Raw genomic sequence first — 20,656 nt, forward strand, 5'->3', positions numbered from 1 at the left:
TTTGGAAGCAGACATTCATTTTATACATTAGATCATTTTTTCCACTGTGACTGTCCAATAACACCCCTGACAACATATGCTTGAAAATCCATCTCATCTTTACTACTACCTTCTAAACACTCTTAAATCTTGTGTCTCCAATCTAAAAGAGGAAGAACTAAAAAGGGCCTTATTGGCCCTCTTCTCAACCCACAATATGTTTAGCTTCTCTCTTGTGCTTACACTCTAGTCTTCTCACAACTTCAAAATCACGAATAATAAACACAGTCTCATGATGTGCATTCAAGGAGGCATAATTCACCCTTGCTTTGCATCAAATTACCCCCTTAGCATTCCCTTCACCTTTACATTCCTCAATGCAAGGCATGCCAAGTCGATACCTGCTCAATTAAATTAGTAAGTTGAGGGGAATCTTATATACCCAATGCCACCTACCTGTTCTTCCTCTGCCTATGTCGTAGTGGATGAACAGTCAGCCAGACTGATGAGGATCCCCATTAATAATAGTATCTATGTTGGCATATGAATCAGAATGATGCATTTCCCTTAATTATATGTTTTGGTTTCTTAACACAAAAGGATAATAGAGATAGAGACCATCAGATCTGTCTACTTCCGGCCCCTGTGCCCATTTTCATCTATATTTTTACCATGTTAATGTCCCTTTCTTTCTAAAAAATGCATGAAATCAACTGATCTACCCATTTCGTAAATCCTTTGGTAAATTTTTCTATCAAATGCTTTGAAGTATATATGAGATCTGAGGGTTTTCTTGGTTGCTGCTGACTTCATATATTTCTGCTAACCATGATATGGGTTTGTTGTAGAGAATTATGATTGAGTAAGGATTGAATTGGTCGATATCTGTTTAGGAGGAGGAGGAGAAGAAGAAAAGTGGTGTTAGGGTTGAGAGATAAATATGCCTGTGAAAAGAGGAGGTGTTTGGAATGGAGAGTGGCAGGGCTACCAATGTGGTAGAAATGGTGGGCTTCCTTATTATCTTTGTAGTTACGCCATTGGTTTTTCTGGTAGCTAGGTCTCATCACTCTGCATCTACATCTGCAACTCGTAACCTTATTCCTACCCTCCTCCCTTGTCAGGTTACTTCTTTCTCTTTTTCGGCGGTGGGTCAATGTTTAATTTATCTTTATCGGCAAGTATGCCCTTTCTTAATCTGGTAGTGTTACAATGAAGCGCGAACTTCTTACAACATTTAAGTAAGATCTCCATTACAATGAAGTGTAGCCATCTTATACTATTTCAGAAAGATCCCTTTCATTGAGAACCCACTGAACAATGTGTTTATGTGATTTGAGCCTTGGCGGGGAATTATCACCACCCACAGTTAACCATTGAACCAAGACCCCATGGACCTGCTTCGGAATTTGATTTGCCTTCACTACCCCTGGTTAACTATTGAATCAAAACCCCATGGACCTGCTTTGGAATTTGATTTTCCTTTTAGCTTTTTCATAGGATCTCAAGGGGCAGATGTTATTAAACTTACTTTCCTCGCTTATTGTCAAAAGATTAGCACCTCCAGCATTTTTCCAGACATTTTGTGAGTTTTCTTGATAGATTTCCTTTCATTTGATATGTGTGAAGCTGTGAACTCCATCTCTGCATTAACATGGTACAATACCTACTAGGAGAAAGATTCAAAGTTTGTACCTCTCTCATGCAAGAGCAAAGGTTTTACCAACTACCCCTGGGGTAATTTCCCTTGCCAAAGATAATGAAACCATTGATCCTGATAGCAAGAAATAACAATATTCTTTCCCTTTTTTGACAAATGGAAATGCATATGACTGGCAAATTTGCTGGGCAACTGCTCAGTGAAATCGCTGGGCACTCCTCATTCCAAGGAGGATGATGCTAAGAGTGCACTAGATTCTGAATAAGATGGATGGATATTATAACAATATATTTGTTAAGAGTTCAGTTCAACATCTTACTCATGGGCATTGAATCTGGGTTGGAAGGGTAACAATCATTCTTCCCATCCACTCATTATCCAAGCCATACCAACTTTCCATCCATAAAGCTAAATCCACTTCTCATCAGTCAACCTAAAACCAGTTCTAATCCACCCAACCTAGATCCAATTCAAAATAACAATCTTGTTCACCAACTCCTTTCTCCTATACATATTATTTTCACATTGTTCCTATAGTGTTCAGAGCACATTGGCCAAAACAAGTGATAGATATTATACACACCATTTTATTATTGATGTGTAATGAAATCTCGATCTTAGCATATGCATGATAGCAAAACAACACCCTTTTTAGAGTTTTAGTATTTTAGAAATATTCTTCTCCATCAAGTCTTTCTACCTGAACTTTTATACATTTTTTGTCATTTAAAATAGTAGGGCACAACTTCTTAGGAGATGGATCTGTTAGAATGGTATTCTCTTTCCACATCTTGAAAATCAATTCTACTTTTCTATGGCCATTTTTTTCTTTTTCAAGATCTGCGCAATGAACTTGCAATTACGTTAGTCTAATCCCACAAAATAAATAGTGTCCCTAAACTGAAATTTAATCATCTTGAGTGGATTGAAATATAGAGGAATTATTGAGGATACTGGAGCTCTTTCATATGTTTAAAGGCACTCTTATCTATTTGTCTATGGGGTTCATAGGAATAGGTAGACGACTGGAGAAAGCAGAGTTTAACAAAGAGCATTGACTCTCTCTTCCCAAAGGAGGCAAGTATAAGAAACCTGCTGCATTTGGATATCTTAAATTTTATTTCTCCTCTATTGAGCAGAGAATTGAAAATAAATTTTATTTACTGGGCAGGTGATTGATGTCATAACAACTAACACAGAGGACTCAGGAACTCTAAACTTAAATATTGTTGGACAAAATGATGTATCTTCCTCATGCATATTAGAAAATCCCTCCGAAGTAAACCAAAGGGATATTACTAACTATGAGGTATGATTGGTGAAGATTTTGGTTATTTTCTCTGTTGAACATGTAAGGAAACATGTGTCATGATGATCTATGTAGTTGAGTAGGGTTGTATTAAGCAGGAAGTGAAAACTGAAATTTGTAGGGGTGCTTCTCTATTTCTAATGATGTACATCAAGAAGAGGCAAACAACTTCTGGAGACAGCTCAGAAAAGTTGCATTCACAACAACATGGTGTGATCTTCAATGAAGAAGGTAGGGAAAATTCTGAGGGGGGTAAAATGAATGACGGGGTGCAGAAAAAAACTTCCAATCACAAAGAACTACTTACAAGCTTTCAAGAGGATGACACAGGAGGTGAACATTGATACGTCAAAGAGAATGCTCTTGATGGTAAGTTTTGGTTTTCCATTATTAACTGATATGTGCTGTTGGTAGCCTATTGTAAGGTAACGTCTAGTCAAACTCTTAGGACAATGGTTGTTGTAATGCAGACCATTTGCAGCTTGAAGAAAGTCCAACAAAAGTTTTGCAGAGGGTAAAATCCTTTGTTGCACTAGATCGCTACTTTTTGTTCTCATGGAAAAGGGAATTGTTATATTCTTTTCCAAAATCCTTCTTGAATGTTACTTCTCCAATAGAAAACTTTTATATTTCTTAGATACTAGCATAGTATGCTTTCATTTATAGTAGTTTAATGCTTATAGCAATTGAGACAAAAGAGGAGGGAGAAAAGGTCAACAGTGCTGATCCAATGACATGAAGAAGAACGAGTTGATATTGAAAACGCAGCAATTAAACATTCCAAGGAGTTATATTCTGCTGTCTTGGGAAAATACAACATTTGGACGTGGGAGACTAAGAACACGAATTCTGACTCCACTATTAGATTGATGCAAGACCAATTGACCATGGCTAGGGTGTATACGAGGAATTAATGCTTCGTATTAAAGAATGTCAGGGTACATTGGGTGAGACTAATGCAGATTCTGATCTACCTCAAAGGTAATAGTTTTTCACATTGGCTGCTTCTAAATCAAGAGTAGTAAGTGATTCCATTTGCATTTGGTGTTCATATCCTTTGTTTCTTTCAAAGTTGTTGTCTTTGTGTCAATATTTCTTCTTTTCATTATCTTTTTCATGGTTGATAATTGATATGAATGTTTCAGTGCACCTAAGAAGATCAAGGCTATGGGTCATGTCCTATCCAAGGCTATAGAACAATTTTATGACTGTGCGATAGTAACAAAGAAGTTGTGAGCCATGCTTCAGTCTACAAACGAGCAAGTAAGGACCTTGAAAAAGCAAAGTACATTTTAAAGTGAGCTGGTAGCAAAGATTGTTCCCAAGGGCTTGCACTGTCTGTTCATGCGATTGACCAATGATTATTACTTACTTCCTCTTGAAAAGCGAGAATTTCATAAAAAGGACAAGTTGGAGGATCCGACTCTTTATCACTATGCATTATTTTCTAACAATGTATTGGTTGTATCTATGGTTGTGAATTCAACTGTCATGAATTCTAAGGTGAAGTGTTATTAATTTAAAATACTCTAAAGTTTGGAAGTCCAACAGTTTTGTTGCATTTTACATTTAATATTTGGATCTCATTGTAGCTTTTACTTGTGTTTGCAAGAATGTGAGAAACATGTATTTCATCATGTCACAGACACGTTAATTTTTTGGGCCATGAAAATGTGGTTTTTACTTAATCCCCCACAAAAATCTGTGATACATGTAGAAAATGTTGATGATTTTAAATGGCTCAATTTCTCCTATTGCCTTGTTCTTCGCCAACTTGAATCCGTAGCTATGAAAGAGTATTATTTCAAGGTAGATCACCCGACTACACTCTCAGTAGGTTCCTCCAATTTGAAATATAGAAATTCAAAATATTTATCCATGTTAAATCATATTCGTTTCTATCTTCCACAAGTTTATCCCAAACTGGACAAGATCCTTTTCTTGGATGATGATATTGTGGTGTACAAAGATTTGATGCCCTTGTTGTGAATAGATCTTCATGGAAAGGTTAATGGCGCAGTGGAAACTTGTGGAGAAAGCTTTCACCGGTTTGATAAATACCTTAATTTTTCCAACGCACACATAGCTAGGCACTTTGATCCTGATGCTTGTGGTTGGGCATATGGGATGAATGTATTTGATCTCAAAGAATGGAACAAACAAGATATAACTGCAATATATCACAAGTGGCAGAACATGGTAAGTGTGTAGTGTGGTTTATTTATGTTAATTCCTGTGATGTGTACTTTAAATTATTTGAAGTAAATCTGGAGTAATTAGCTAGAAAACTTAATGGGTTTTTCTTTGTTCAATTTCTAAGTTTTTCTTTTATTGTATGTTAGAATGAGGATAGAGTGTTGTGGAAGCTTTGAACACTACCCGCTAGATTGATCATGTTTTATGGCTTGACCCATCCTTTGGACAAGTCTTGGTATGTGCTTGGCTTAGGATATAATCGTAGTGTGGACAATTCAGAGATTGACAAGGCTGTTGTTGTTCATTACAATGGGAACATGAAAACTTGGTTAGAGTTAGCAATGACGAAGTGCAGGCCTCACTCGACAAAATATAAAAAACATGATCATCCTTTCTTACAACAGTGCAATATAAATGAATAGTTGTGACATCAATATTCATACTGCATTAGATTGTCAGATGTAAAGTGTAAAGGCCCTTGATTCTAGAAGTCTTGTCTGTCTCTATTCATTTTGATAATTCATTCTAATTCATTTGTTTCTGGAGTTCCACAGCAGGTTTCTAGTTTATGGCTTAATGAGTCAGATTTTTGGAGGTCTAGTGGCCTAGCCAAGTTTAGGATTTACAAATTTTATGTCCTCATTGTATTCCTTCATAGTTATAAGTAAACTCCTATATAATTATTCCTTGCATTTTCCTGGCTTCCTCCAAGGAAGAATGGCCACATAATGAAGAATCAAGCCCAGGTGAAGAAGAGGATGACCATGATGAGATGGAAGTCATAACTTGGCTGATGGAAGATGATGATGAAGACAATGAAGACAATCAGCCAGCAAATTCGTCCAGCACAGACGATGATCAAGATGCTTCTGCCAACGACGATCAAAATGCTTCTGCTGAAACTGATGACTAGGTCGTTTTTTCAAACTCTATTTATTTTTCACTCCCTTCATTTGTCTTTGGTGCTTTTCAAAGCCCTTTTTTCTTAAAACTTTATCGTTTTGTCCTATCCCCCCTGCTTGTCTTTGGCGCACTGTGCGAGTTCGAGTCTTCCATTCTGTGTGGTCTACGGTAGGTAGTGATTGCTATGAGTAATAAAGATAAAAAACCATAATCCAACATGCTAATGCAGCAGAGGAAAATTTTCAGTTATGGGATATGAATCTATAAATCCAATACAAAAATAGGTGAAAAACTATAAGTACAACCCCAAAAGCGAGTGGCAAGCATGGAAACATAAAATCCAAAGTCAAGAAGAGTGCAATATTAGATAATAGTAATATAAATTCCTGATTATGGACTTTATAACAATTTAGTTTCTAGTTCAGTTGATTGCATCTAAGCGTCTTAATGAGAGATTGTGAAAATATAGATGTAGGATTTAGATCTCATGCACCAGTCCTACTTGCGCATTAGGCGGGGAGGAGGCTAATTCATTTTAGCAAAAGCTCTCCAACGTCATAATTGAATTTTACCTAAGACAGAATTGTGTAAAGCTAGATGTAGGATCTAGATCTGAGGCAATTTCCCTAGCTACTTATGTGAAGGGAGATAGCTATTTCGATTTAGAAATATATCTGCAGCATCAAAATTGGATTTTCCTTTAGAAAAGATTGTGGGGAACTAGATGTAGGATCTAGATTTGATGCACTTGCTCTACTTGCTTATTTGGTATTTTTTACAAGAGAGAAGGATATTTGATTCAGAGAAGGCATCTTGATTTTCCAACGGATTTGCAGGATCAAAAGTGCATCCAATATTATTTTTTGGAAAAATAAAATAAAAATTAAAGAGTTAAAACTATAAAACCAATACAGGGATGCAAGCGAGTCCGCTTTTGGCTAATGTCCAAAATTGGGAAGCAAGTATGGGAGGAAAAAATCATAAACCCAATACAGAGAATGGAGAAACGTATAAGGAAAACATGCCTCAACATGAAAACAACGAGTATTAGAGCTAATAACATAAACGTAATACACAGAACAGAAAACACTTATGCAAAAAGCATGCCTAAAGACCAGTATTAGAGATCTAAAAGCATAGACCCAAATGAAAAAATATACCTAAAGGATTGTAGTGAAAGATAGAACCATAAACCCAACACATAATGGCAAAGAAATCATAGCAACAACACTAGGAAGGCATCTAGGAAGGCCAAGGGGAAGTCTTGGTAAGGAACCTAAAAAGGCTTAAATAGAAAACGTTTATGCAAATTTCCACAGTATCGTACAGGGGAGGGAGTTTCTTGGTCTAATTTCAAGTATAAAAAATGTGTGGAATTTTCTAACTAATAGCTAGGAAGCAACAGAGACTGTTAATAATAATCATAAAGTGGACCTTAAAACTATTAAAAGGAAAAGTAGGTAGAAGGTGGTGCACAATGAGCCGGTGTAGTTTAGCCATTAAATTGTTTGCAATCTTATTATTATTATTTTATTTGGGGTATATACCCATTATAAACTTTCTTCATAGGATTAATCTACTTATTTATTGAAAAAGAAAAGAGTAGGATATGTTCAGAAAAATTGATGTCCAGTCAAGTTGAAATTGATATTTGATTTTATCAAATTCCTAGATGTTACAGCAATGGTCAGTGGGACCCAAATCACAGTGAGTGGACCCAAATCACTGTGATTGGTATGAATATAAAAATGCAAACTTAAAAATCTAGAACTGCAGTTGGAACAGGGTCCAGGGATTGCTTGAATTTCTTCATGTGGAATTTGAAAAATCTGCCAACAGAAAAATAAAATATTTTAAAATTTTGTTATCATGGAAACCATATTGGGGTTTGATTCATTGTTGTACAATAGAGGACAACAAGGTCGACTACCAGTTAGTGGCTGGAATCAGTTTGGATAAATTTAAGGGAAAATGGAGAGTATCACATGTCCCAAAATTTTAGGTACACATGGATGTGATTCAATATGCAAAATTTCAATCTGATGAATATGCTTATATATCAAACAAGTTGTTTTTAGTGAGATTTTTTGTTAGTGTTTTAGTGGGGTTTTCAAGTTTAATTTCTCTAAAATCTGGCACGAATTTATTGAAATCACAAGCTTGATGGGTAACTCCTACACAATAGAAGTGTCCTAGAGGTTTTTTAAGGCACTGAATCTATATATACAGTCAAAAAATCAGTTTAAATAACACAAATCAAGATTTCACCTCAAATTTTTCTGCCAGATTCTGACACCAGAAAGTCCAAAATATCACACTAAAAACAACTCCTATATCAAATTGTTAACCCCAACTGGATGAATCCAAATGTGGATTATATGGAAATTGTTTTTAAAAAATATAAGAAGGATGGGATTGGTTGACAATTTTGAGACAAAATGGGGTCACCACTACAGTGTAGTGTCTGTACATTTTTGAATGAATGTATGATATATGAAAGAATCAATGTCTTTTACTATTTTGTTTGTTTATGAATGGAAGGCAGATAGGTCTCTTCTAGGTAGGTCCGCTACAGCACGCCAAGAATCTATGGTAGATGACTACTTTAGAGACTTTTGCTTTTTCTACTTCCTTCTCTTCCTATATGTGAAGATTTCTGGTGAAGAAATTGAAACACTTATACCTATCGATATATTTCCTTATGTCTCAAGGTATCTAGGTTATTACTAGGAAACCCTTGAAATCTGATTATGCTAATAAGATTTGACTTTTTATAAAAGGAGGACATGGGGTAGGCTTTGATCCACTTACGTGTGCATGGGTCATGAGACCATTGATATAATCTTTTTGGATGTAACCACACATATGGTCACATCGTCAAGGTTTCCCCCTGTCTTACAGGGTAAATGGCCGTCATGAAAATCTAACATTGCCCGGTGTTGAAAAACACCTCGATTTTCACCATTGGATCTAACTCTTTTGGGTTGTTATGCAAATAGTTAAATATTATTTCTTTTCGAGTTGTTGGTGTGAATTTGATATTGCTATTGTGCAGAAATAACTTTTGGTTATCTTTTTAAGAATGATATGGTTAAGTTAACTTACTCTACTAGGCTATATTCTCTATGATGTGCACCTTGTAACCACAAAACCTGTTACACACATATAATACTTAAATGTATAAATTGAATAGTTTTTTTAAAGTGAAGTGTTTTAGTGAAAAATGGTGGTTGAAAATCCATGAATATATATGTTTTATTTTTCAGAATGATATGGTTAAGGTAAATTACTCTGCTAGGTTATATTTGTTGGGTATACGACCAAAGTCCCACATTGACTAGAAGTGGGGAGGATCATGGGTATATAAGGATGGACAAATATCTCCATTGGTATGAGGCCTTTTGGGATAAAGCCCAAAAACAAATCCATGAGGGCTTAGGCCCAAAGTGGACAATATCATACCACTGTGGAGATATGTGGTGTCCAGAGTCCTAACAAGTGGTATCAGAGCCATGCCCTGAAGTTAGCCAAGTGGATGAATCCTCGGAATGCTGAACAAAGGTGGTGGGCCACGGTAATATCACGATGGGATCCGTGGATGAGCTCGGTTAGACAGGCGGTGTGCTCCGGATTCTTCATGGACGTGTCCTGGTCCCAACACGGTGAAGAGGAGTTGACCTGGGATAGAGCATGCTCTCGACGCAGGTGGTGCTTCCATGTAAGGCGTGTGCTTCCAACGCATTGGAGCAGACAATCTTGGTTGGTAGAGAGTGGACGGATGGATAATCGTTTGAGTGGAGGCTCGATGGTCCTTTGTTCGAGGGGAGGATTGTTGGGTATACGACCAAAGTCCCACATTGACTAGAAGTGGGGAGGATCACGGGTATATAAGGATCGACAAATATCTCCATTGGTATGAAGCCTTTTGGGATAAAGCCCAAAAACAAATCCATGAGGGCTTAGGCCCAAAGTGGACAATATCATACCATTGTGGAGATATGTGGTGTCCAGAGTCATAACAATATTCTCTATGATGTGCACCTTGTAACTACAAAACCTGTTACACACATAATACTTAAATGTATAAATTGAATAGTTTTTGTAAAGTGAGGTGTTTTAGTGAAAAATTGTCGTAGGAAAACCATTCTTATATATGTTTTCCTTTGGTTAGACTACCTTTTTTTAATTTATTTCGTCAAATGGAGACTTACTGAACTTTAATCATAGCATGCTCATTGTGACAGAGTTAAGTCAACTGTTGAAGAGATTGAAAGGGACGAAGCAGCATTACTTTAGGATATTTATTCTACAGATTGAAAGTTTGCGAAATATTACAATGTAATTGTATGCAAATATGTAGTTTTCGCATTGAGTATGTACAATTTTCTAAAGATGGCTTTATTACTTTATAGAATTTGTTTTAAACATTTTTTCTCACAGTGCACAATGTAATTTTTCTTATTGTTTTTCAAGTTTTCAGTTGTTCAAACATTTTGATAATTTTATTTCACATGTCTATGATTTTATGTTGTTATTTCAAACGTGTCTTATCGTGCAATGTAATTTACGTGTCTTACCGTGCAATGTAATTTTTTGTTGTTGTTGTAGATTTAAAATTTGAAATATTATTTGTATTTCTATTTGACATCCATATGTTTGTTGGTTTGTGCACTATTTTTTGTTTACATCTCTGATGTCTGTGGGTTAATTTTTTTCTTCCAGCTTTTGGAGCAAATACTTGAAGTGTTACTTAAGTTAATTAAATATTTCAAGCTACAACACCGACATCAATATGTATTCCATATGTACTCCATGTCTGCTATTTTATTTTATTATTTTCCATAGAGAGACGTGTAATTTCATTCATATTGAAATGATTGAATTTACATTCTTTATGTACACTTCATGAGTGTATTCATATAAAACGTCGACAATAACAACATTTATAGGACCACACCCGACTTTGTTTGCTAATATTACTTCAAACAATAATTTCTTTGCTTCAGTTTGTAGTGCATGCGAGACTAATGTTGTGAGGCCACTATTATGATATTTTGTAACATTTATTCATCGACATTTATTTTTCATGTAGGATGGGTTGAGAAAATCTTGGCTCTACAAGAGGTGTGAGACAATGAATGCCAAATTAAGGTTAGTTCTTTTTTTTTTCATTTCACTTGTTGGCCATCTGAAATAATTGTTATTTTGTTTCTGTTCTCCATGGAAAAAATCATAGAGAAACATTGGGCACTTTTGTGCATTTCATGGATGGTTCCTAACATTAACCTGTTGGAGCTAATTATAGTTTTGGACCCAGGAGAAATATCAATTGAGTCACAAAATAGGGGCAGCTAGTCTGGGAGATAGACTCCAAGACCTCTGCATGAAGATTAAAACATTAAACCACACAAGATAGCCCACTGGGATATAGTGATTTTTATTTGGTTATGTATTATGGCACTGCAAATGGTTTTAATAGAATCTGATTTAGAAATTGTTAGGCCCCTATACTACTAGTGTAACCCCTTATTGTTATTAGTACAACCCCCTTATTATATTTTTGTACCCATGTAGTCCCCATATTGTTACTATTGTGCCCCATAGAAGTCCACTATTGTTATTATTGTGCCCTTACATTATTATTGTTATATCGGCTTTGATTATATTATGACCCCTTAGACTCCTATATATAGAAAGGAGGTCTTTTCATTTGAATCATCGAAGAATTGTTCATTTGTGTAATGTAAAGGAGGTTTCCCCTTAGAAGAGGCTGAATTATAAGGCGTTCATCTACGTTTTCTATCTTTTTGTGAGCTGGTTTCATAACATTTGGTATGAAAGCTTTGGATTCTAGGGTTTTGCTACTCCAAACATGTCATCGTGGAATTTGCACTATAACTTTTTTTCTGCGACGTTTTAGACAATAAAACAAAAACCCATTTGGTTTCAAATCGTTTTGAACCTCTTGTTCGAAATTTAAATCTTTTCGCAGTATATTTGCGGAGATGATCTAAGGAAGTTGGCCTTTTTTCAGACTCCTGAATTTCATTCCAAATAGGTGACCTGGGGAAAATCATCATAACTTCTGTTTCGAGCATCAGATTGAAATTTTGTAAGAATTTACAGAAGGAGGACGGGATTTAGTTTCCCATGTATATTTTTTAGGTTTGAAGGTCAAAACAGTGACACATGGCACTTCACACAAGTTCGCTCTTCTGAAAAGGTATATAATAAGGTCATCTTGGGAGGTTGTGCATAACTCTTTCTTGGAGAATCTAAATTCGATTAGACTGGTGGCATTGGAAAGAGGATGTAGAGGGCTATTGCAGGTCGTAATTTCAGAACTGGAAGAACTGAAATTACAGAGTTATAGTCATTCCAAGATCGAGGTCCTAAAATCAAGAAAAAGCGATATGAGGAAGTTTGATGGCAAGGATCCGGTAAATTAGATACTTCAAATGGAGCAATATTTTGATATACATGGTGTACCACTATTACAAAAGGTATGTATTTCATCTTCATATTTAGAACCAGATCAATTTTTATGGTATAAAGGGCTTTGTTCTCGTAAACTACTTATTACGTGGTCAATATTCACGAAGAAAATGATAACACATTATGAGGATACAAAGAGAAACTCCTTCTCTAGCTAATTGATAAATCTCAAACAAAAGAGTTCAATGGAAGAGCACATTGAGGACTTTCAAAAATTGAATAGAAGGCTAAATTTTATTCCAGAGAAGCGAAGGGTTGATGTCTTCATAAGGACTTTAAAGGATAGCGTTCAACATGAGGTTCGTTTTTGGGAACCTGATTCATTGGAGGAGGCATTCGAGTTGGCAAGAACAATTGAAAGAGAAATTATCGAAACAAGGAATCCCACCACTCATGACTATAGTTATGGAAGTGTTTCTTCTCCTAGCCTTCCACAACCTACAAAGCTTACACCACAACAATTGGAAGAAAAAAGAGAAAAAGGGCTTTGTTACAATTGTGATATAAAATGCACTAAAGGTCATAAGTGTGCTGAGAATAAATTATTTTACATAGAGTATGAAGAGGATGAAGAAAAGGATCAAGAAACATCAAAAGAAGAGGATATACACCAGGACCCAATGCCAGAGAAAGAAGAAATGAATCTGGCCATATCTTGTAAAGCATTGGCAAGAATTACCACTCAAACTCTCATGACAGAAGGACATATCAAGAAGAAAAAGGTTCAAGAAGTGAAAGATCGCATCGAGAAATAAGAAATGAATCCTACGATATCTTCTAGTGCATTGGCCGAAATTACTACTCATCAAAATATCAAGCTAGAAGTACATATCAAGAAGAAAAATGTTCAAGAAGTGAAAGATCATATCGAGCATCAAGAAATGAATCCGACCATATCTTGTAAAGAATTGGAAGAAATTACCACTCCTCAAACTCTCAAGATAGAAGGAAATATCAAGAAGAAAAAGGTTCAAGCAGTGAAAGATCACATCAAGCATCAACAACAAGTTCTCTAACTTTTAAAGGATAATGCCACTTTAGTGCAGAATTGAATGAAACAACAGGTAGATCAACATCACAGTGAAAAACGTTTTGATGTAGGCGATTGGGTATTTTTACGGCTACATCTCAAGAAAGCTATTTATGAGAAGGAAATGTTGGCAATACTACATGCACTTAAGAAATGGTGACCTTACCCAATGGGAAGACACTTCAAGGTAAAAATGGATCATGATAGTCTTAAATACATTTTAGAAGAAATATTATCTTTAGAAGAACATAAAAAATGGGTCACAAATATGTTGGGTTATGACTTTGACATCATCTACAAAAAAGGGAAGAAATTTTTGTTGCAGATGCACTCTCAAGAAAGGATGAGGATGTGGAAGCATTGTTTTGTGCTATTTCTATTATCCAGCTAGATTGGATAAACAGAGCAAGGGATGAATGGAAGAAGGATGAAGAAGTATGGCCACTCATTCAAAAGTTGTAGAAGATCCCAATTCAAACAATATTTCCAGAACTTGAAGAGGAAGGAAAAATCATATTGGAACCTGGAGCAGTCACAGAAATAAGAACCGGACAGCTATGAAATTGATCAATATAAGATTATCTAACCAAGTGAAAGAACTTACCCACTGAACATTCCACATGGAAGGACAAGAATTTTATACAGAAGCATCAAGAACTACTCAAGCGTTGAGGAGAACACTTTTTGAAGGAGAGGGGCATGTTAGGCTCCTATACTACTAGTGTAACCCCTTATTGTTATTAGTACAACCCCCTTATTATATTGTTGTACTCATGTAGTCCCCATATTGTTACTATTGTTCCCCATAGAAGCCCACTATTGTTATTATTGTGCACTTACATTATTACTGTTATGTCGGCTTTGATTATATTATGACCCCTTAGACTCCTATATATAGAAAGGAGGTCTTGTCATTTAAATCATCAAATAATTGTTCATTTGTGTAATGTAAAGGAGGTTTCCCCCTTGAAGAGGCTAAATTATAAGGCGTTGATCTATCTTTTCTATATTTTTTTGAACTAGTTTCATAACAGATTTCAAATTTATATACTATACATTACTTCTATAAATCTAGTCGTTTTTGTTATGGTCCAACTCTTTAGCTACATTAATAGGTGCCAACTTCCAACATTTTTGTGCCATGGATCGAAGAAATTGTTGAATGTTAGATGTTTAGTTTTTCAACAACTAAAACATGTCACGATAGAAAAGTAGTTAGAGGGATAATGTACAATGCATATGTACTGAATTGAATACAAATAATGTGATGATCAAACCATGATATTATATATGCAGTAGAAAGTCCTGCATCACTGAGTAAAGTTATTGATGCCTTATTCCAAAGCTCAATTTTATGCATTCGACAGTGTCCAATCAAACACATTAGATAAGTCCACACCTAACCATATAATCACTAGTAGTAAAAGCTTTTGTAGAGAAGTTAGGCATTGATTATGATGTAAAATGAAGAAAAGTAAGTTGGTTTTAGTGGTGGCATCTTAGTTCAAATGAACGATTTATCAGGGGAATGCCAATAGTTCCTTTCTAAATGGAGCTTTAGTCTTCATGCTACAGCCCCGAGGGTCCATGCTAAAAGAAGAAAATGCACCTTATATGTAAGTTGTAAAACGCACAATAGGGACTCAAGTAGGAACCCAGAGCTTGGCTCGTGACGACTGATGAGCAATTCATGGAAAATGGGTACAAAAGTCTATTAAATCCAAATAAATTTCAGGATATCTTTGAGTTGACCCAAGAAATACTCGAATTCCTCACAAGTACACCTCCAAATTAGCCCAAGAAGCACTTTGAATCTGCCCTAGAACTGTTCTGAATCAATACTCTTGTGATCCAATTGGATGTTGGTGGCCACCCACCTATCCCATTTGGACCCCCACAACTATCTCTTTCAGTCTTTTCAGTTTCCTTAATTGTAGCACAACTTACTATTTTTAGCAGTTTTTCGAGTCCTGAACTTCCGGAGCTGTTTTGAGGTCCTAAACGACTTTTTTTGCGAAATCTGGGGCAACAGGAGTCCATGGATCAATGTTTCCTCCCGAAGTGGTATTACTAGGATAGATCTTTCTAACGAGCTATCGTACGCGTCAAACGGAGATCGTATGCCAAAGTTACAACCCCGGGAAGTTGATGTACCAATTTACCCAAACGGGGCCCACGGTTTGGCGTTTCATCTTCTAGGGTTAGGTTTCGGGATGTGAAGGGTTTTCCATTGTTTCTCAACAATAAATAGGCCTTCGAGCCTCATTGTAACACAGTTTAGAGGCATATAGCCACCACATCTCTTCTCATAGATAAGCTACCATCGCCTTAGCTAGTTTATTTCCATTACTGTTTGTAAGCATATTTCAATATTTTACATTAATGAAATGAAGTATTATTTCCACTGCATATCTGTGTTTATGGTTATCTCTGTAATTTGTGCGTTCCTATTTAAATGCGGACCAGTGGTATCAAAGTGGTCTGCTTTTTCTCTATTTTTATTTTCATGTCCCCAACGAGGTCGGGATATAAGGAGTTAGGGATTGAACTGGTCGAACCTTTGCAAGACCAACCTCACAAATCCCGACGGCCTCCCATGGCGGATGAGAAGAAAGACGAGGGGTTAGGAGATCCTATCAAAAACTTGCTCGAAGAAGCCCTCGAGCGACAACGAAACGCGATGATGGACAACTTTGCCCAGATCCTTCAGCGGCTACCCAGAAGTGACGCATCGGCTTCCAGCAACTACTCTGGAAATGCCACACCATTTAAGGTACAAGTTAATTTTGAAATCCCCATCTTCGAGGGTCAAATAGATGAAGATGTCGTAGATAAATGGTTAAATCTGCTAGAAGGATATTTTTCTGTTCATGAATTTTCAAGTCGGGAAAAGATTGTTTTCGCTCTTCTCAAAGCAGCCCCCCACGTCAAGGACTGGTGGGAAACCTACTGCGAGAAGAAGAATGAAAGTATAGGGTCATTGTTTTTGGCCGCACCCACTTGGAATGACTTCCGGGATGCCATCAAGGAGCAGAACTACCCTGTCAAAAGCTATGAGGACAAATACATCAAATGGACCACACTGCGGCAGGGACGAGACCAAGATGTGCCAGAGTTCACAAACATTTTTCATACACTTTGCACATAGTTAGGTATAAAGGACTCTGAGCGTATTTGGTACTCAAATACCGTGGCTACCTACACAGATACATCCAGGAATAGATGGAGTTCCTGAACATCTCCTCGCTCGGCACGGCATACCGATACGTTGTCAAAATCGAGCAAAAGTTCAAACAGAAGAAGCAAGACTTTGGATTTGCAAATTCGAAGCCCGAAGGACAAAGCCAAGGCGGGGTGACCCAAGACAACCCGTCGAAGCCGCAAGAAAAGAAGAACACCAGGAAGCCGAAGAAGGACACAGGAAAGTGGTGTGAGTTCCACAAGAGTCCCACTCATAACACAAGTGAGTGCCGGACCAAGTAGTCGCTGGTGGCCGAGTTGAAGGCTTCCAAATCAGATAAATGTTCCGACCCTGAGCCAGAACCCGACAAGGGGAATGGCAAAGGGAACCAGATCATGGATGCGGATCCTAGTGCCACTGTTGCCACCGCCAAGATCCAGTAAAATGAGCTCGAAGATCCAGAGGAGGGGGAGCGTCTTTTCCACTCACAGATGTGGGTGAAGGGGTCACCACTACAATTCATTGTCGACAGTGGCAGCCAAAAGAACCTTATTTTAGCAAAGGTCGTGAAGCGGTTGGGCCTACCGACTACACCACACCCGCAGCCGTACAGTATCGGGTGGCCTCATGAAGGACGAGATCTCAAAGTTCGCCAGCAGTGCCGCCTTCCCTACAGCATCAAGCCCTTCACAGACGAGGTATTGTGTGATGTTACACCCCTGGATGTTTGTGATGTATTACTAGGCCAACCATACTTGTGGAGGCGACATGATGTGTATGAGTCAAGGCCTCATGCTGTCATTATTTCTTTGAATAATTCAATATACAGGATACCGGAGGTAGCCCCACCTACCGCCACATCTTTGATCACCGCTAAGAAAGGCAGCAAGCTCATCTCCCAGACCAGGAAATTCATCTGTATGGTTCACTCCCAAAGTAAGGGGAAGATTGTCATCACATCCATGACCCCCGCGAAGGGGTCCTCCATGCAGCAGCAGCAGCAAAGGGATACAGTCATGGCAAGGCACAGGAACAACTTCTCCTCACCCACAGGGGTACCACACAAGTTTCAGGTGGGCGACAAAGTTTGGTTACATCTACAGAAAGAACAACTTACAAGAGCCCATCAGAAGCTCCGACCACTCCGACATGGTCTTTACACCAGTACCAAGGCTACGGGAAACAATGCTTGGAAGCACATCATTCCTCCATTCCTTCACTTGCACTGAGTGTTTAATGTGGACCGTTGTTGACCATGCTTCCGACCATTTCTGGACACATCAGAGATTGCAGAACAGCTCACCAGAGGCCCAACTTAGTAGAAGCTTCCTCATCTCAGGGAGGAACTCAACGCAATGGGGACCATTACTTCCTAAGGGGGGAGGAATGATCTAGGTGGATGTTGGTGGCCACCCACCTATCCCATTTGGACCCCCACAACTATCTCTTTCAGTCTTTTTAGTTTCCTTAATTGTAGCACAACTTACTATTTTTAGCAGTTTTTCGGGTCCTGAACTTCCAGAGCCGTTTTGAGGCCCTAAACAACGTTTTTTGGAAAATCTGGGGCAGCATGGTCCATGGCCCCCAAAGTGGTAGTACTCGGATAGATCTTTCTAACGAGCTATTGTACACATCAAACGGAGATCGTATGCCAAAGTTACGACCCCGGGAAGTTGATGTACCAATTTACCCAAACGGGGCCCACGGTTTGGCGTTTCATCTTCTAGGGTTAGGTTTCAGGATGTGAAGGGTTTTCCATTGCTTCTCAACAATAAATAGTCCTTCGAGCCTCATTATAACACAGTTTAGAGGCATGTAGCCACCACATCTCTTCTCAGAGATAAGCTACCATTGCCCTAGCTAGTTTATTTCCTCTACTGTTTGTAAGCATATTTCAGTATTTTACATTAATGAAATGAAGTATTATTTCCGCTCCATATCTGTGTTTATGGTTATCTCTGTAATTTGTTGCATTCTTGTTTAAATCCGGATCATCTTGAGTATCCGCTACAACTCCAAATATTTCATAAGCTTGAAAAATATCAACGAGAAAGGTGTGAGGAAAATAGAGGGGACCATATATACATAGGTTAGGATTAGGGTTTAGGGCACGTTATGCACTTTTTTTTTTTCGTTCTTTTTCTATTTGCGGGGGTGGGGGGTGTTATCCCTCAGATTTGCGTCAGAGTGTCCACATTTTCTTCACCATATTGCCCCAACATTTTTGTTGATCTTGTACACATTTTTGAGTTGATGTTTGAGCCTAGTGTTACATGATTAGTTGTTCCTTCACAAAGACCTTTGTGATGTATCATGATGAGCCAAAATTTTGTGATGATGTAACATTTTATATTGTCACTAGACCATGCTTAGTGATCTATGTAAAGTGTTTCTTACTTAGGTAGTTTCTCAAGACCCTTGTAGTTGGTTATGGCTTTGTTATCCACCAAAAAGTCAGTAATCCACAGGAGAAAATATTTCTCCTCTGACAGATAGCCAGCCAGCTAGCAGCCCTATATGATCAACACATAACTTGATGTTAGGATCATCCATTTCTTGCTCTAGTCATAATTCTCTCTCCCATGTGACATTCCTTCTTGACGTGTAGGTCATCCATCAACAACTACTTTAACCATTTTGAAATCATGTTCTTTCACTTAATGTTATGAGCATAGTAATATTGATCAAGGGGGAAACTGGATGATTGATCGATCTCAAATGTGTTCTTATTCCCTCACCTGGGATGTTAGTCTTTGAATTTAGTCTAGTGGGACCTACTCTGAGGCCTTACGATTTTAGGAAGGGAACTATTGGCGAAGCATTGATTGAAGTAACATGTCCAATATATTCCATACTTAGCGCTCTTCATCTTCCCCTTTATTTGCCTCCATTCATGGGGATGGTGGTCATTGGTCGTTGGGATTGGTACCCTTCATCCTCATCTTTGAGTCTAGGCCTAGAAAACTTAGCCCTGGAGGTTGATGCAACTAAAAGATAGATAAAAACATAAGAAGGTTACAATGAAAGGAAAAATAAAAAATTCAAAAGATGGTTGGACATTTATATATCAAGTGGGCATGAGCTTTATCCCCCTCATAAGCCATCACCTAGTTCCTGAAGTACATGATGCTTTCTCCATAAAAAGGGATTGATGTATAACTTATATGTTTTTTATTTAAAAAAAAAAAACTTTCCTGCAGGGTGGGATAGGAATGAGTACAAAGTAGAACTCAAATCACTAAGAGAATATGCAACATTATAGATGTCGATCCTCAATGTTAACATTTTCAAGTTGGTAGTTGGAGTGTTTATATTAAATTTGTTATATTATTAAAAAGTGGTAAGTGTATTATGGAAAATGATGTATTCATAATTAAAAAAGAAAAGTTAAATTGTGATATATTTTGTCTTGTAAAAACATTTCTACAATAATATATTTATATTTGATAAGAGTAGAATATATTTGAGAGGTGTAAAACAGCAATTAAATTGAGATGTGGAGGATATTCACATTCTTTCAAATCATTTTAAACTAATTTGATTAATTAATTATTTTATATTATTTGATCAGGTGAAAATAAATTTAGTTAGGTTTTATCAGTTAGGAACATTTTTCAATCCACTCCCTTCATAAATCTGCATTAATTTGATTCAGCATCAGATTTTTGAAACTATTTCTTATCTTGGACTTGTGGATTTTTTGGGTACATATTTCAAAGTTGAGCATGATTCTTATGGTTTGTGTGATGGAATGGATTCTTCACAAAAAGAATTATAGCAGATAGGTCAAGGTAGATGTGATTGTTGTGGTTATTAGTGTTGATGTCTACATTGTCACGGTTATGAAGGTCAATCTCAAAAGAGTTTGTGTGTTGTGATGGCTATATTATGGACTTTATTGCAACA

The 20,656-nt window shown here is 37.2% G+C and overlaps 1 pseudogene; it reads left to right on the forward strand.

The window, feature by feature from the left end:
- Nucleotides 1-3,088: 3,088 nt before the first annotated feature.
- On the forward strand, nucleotides 3,089-5,718 carry LOC149148522 (polygalacturonate 4-alpha-galacturonosyltransferase-like; annotated as a pseudogene).
- The last annotated feature ends 14,938 nt before the right edge of the window (nucleotides 5,719-20,656 follow it).

The sequence above is a fragment of the Pinus tabuliformis genome, chromosome 9, assembly GCF_031772625.1.
Source record: "Pinus tabuliformis cultivar Carrire ecotype Pingquan chromosome 9, CPIR1, whole genome shotgun sequence".
Classification (NCBI taxonomy): Eukaryota; Viridiplantae; Streptophyta; class Pinopsida; order Pinales; family Pinaceae; genus Pinus; species Pinus tabuliformis.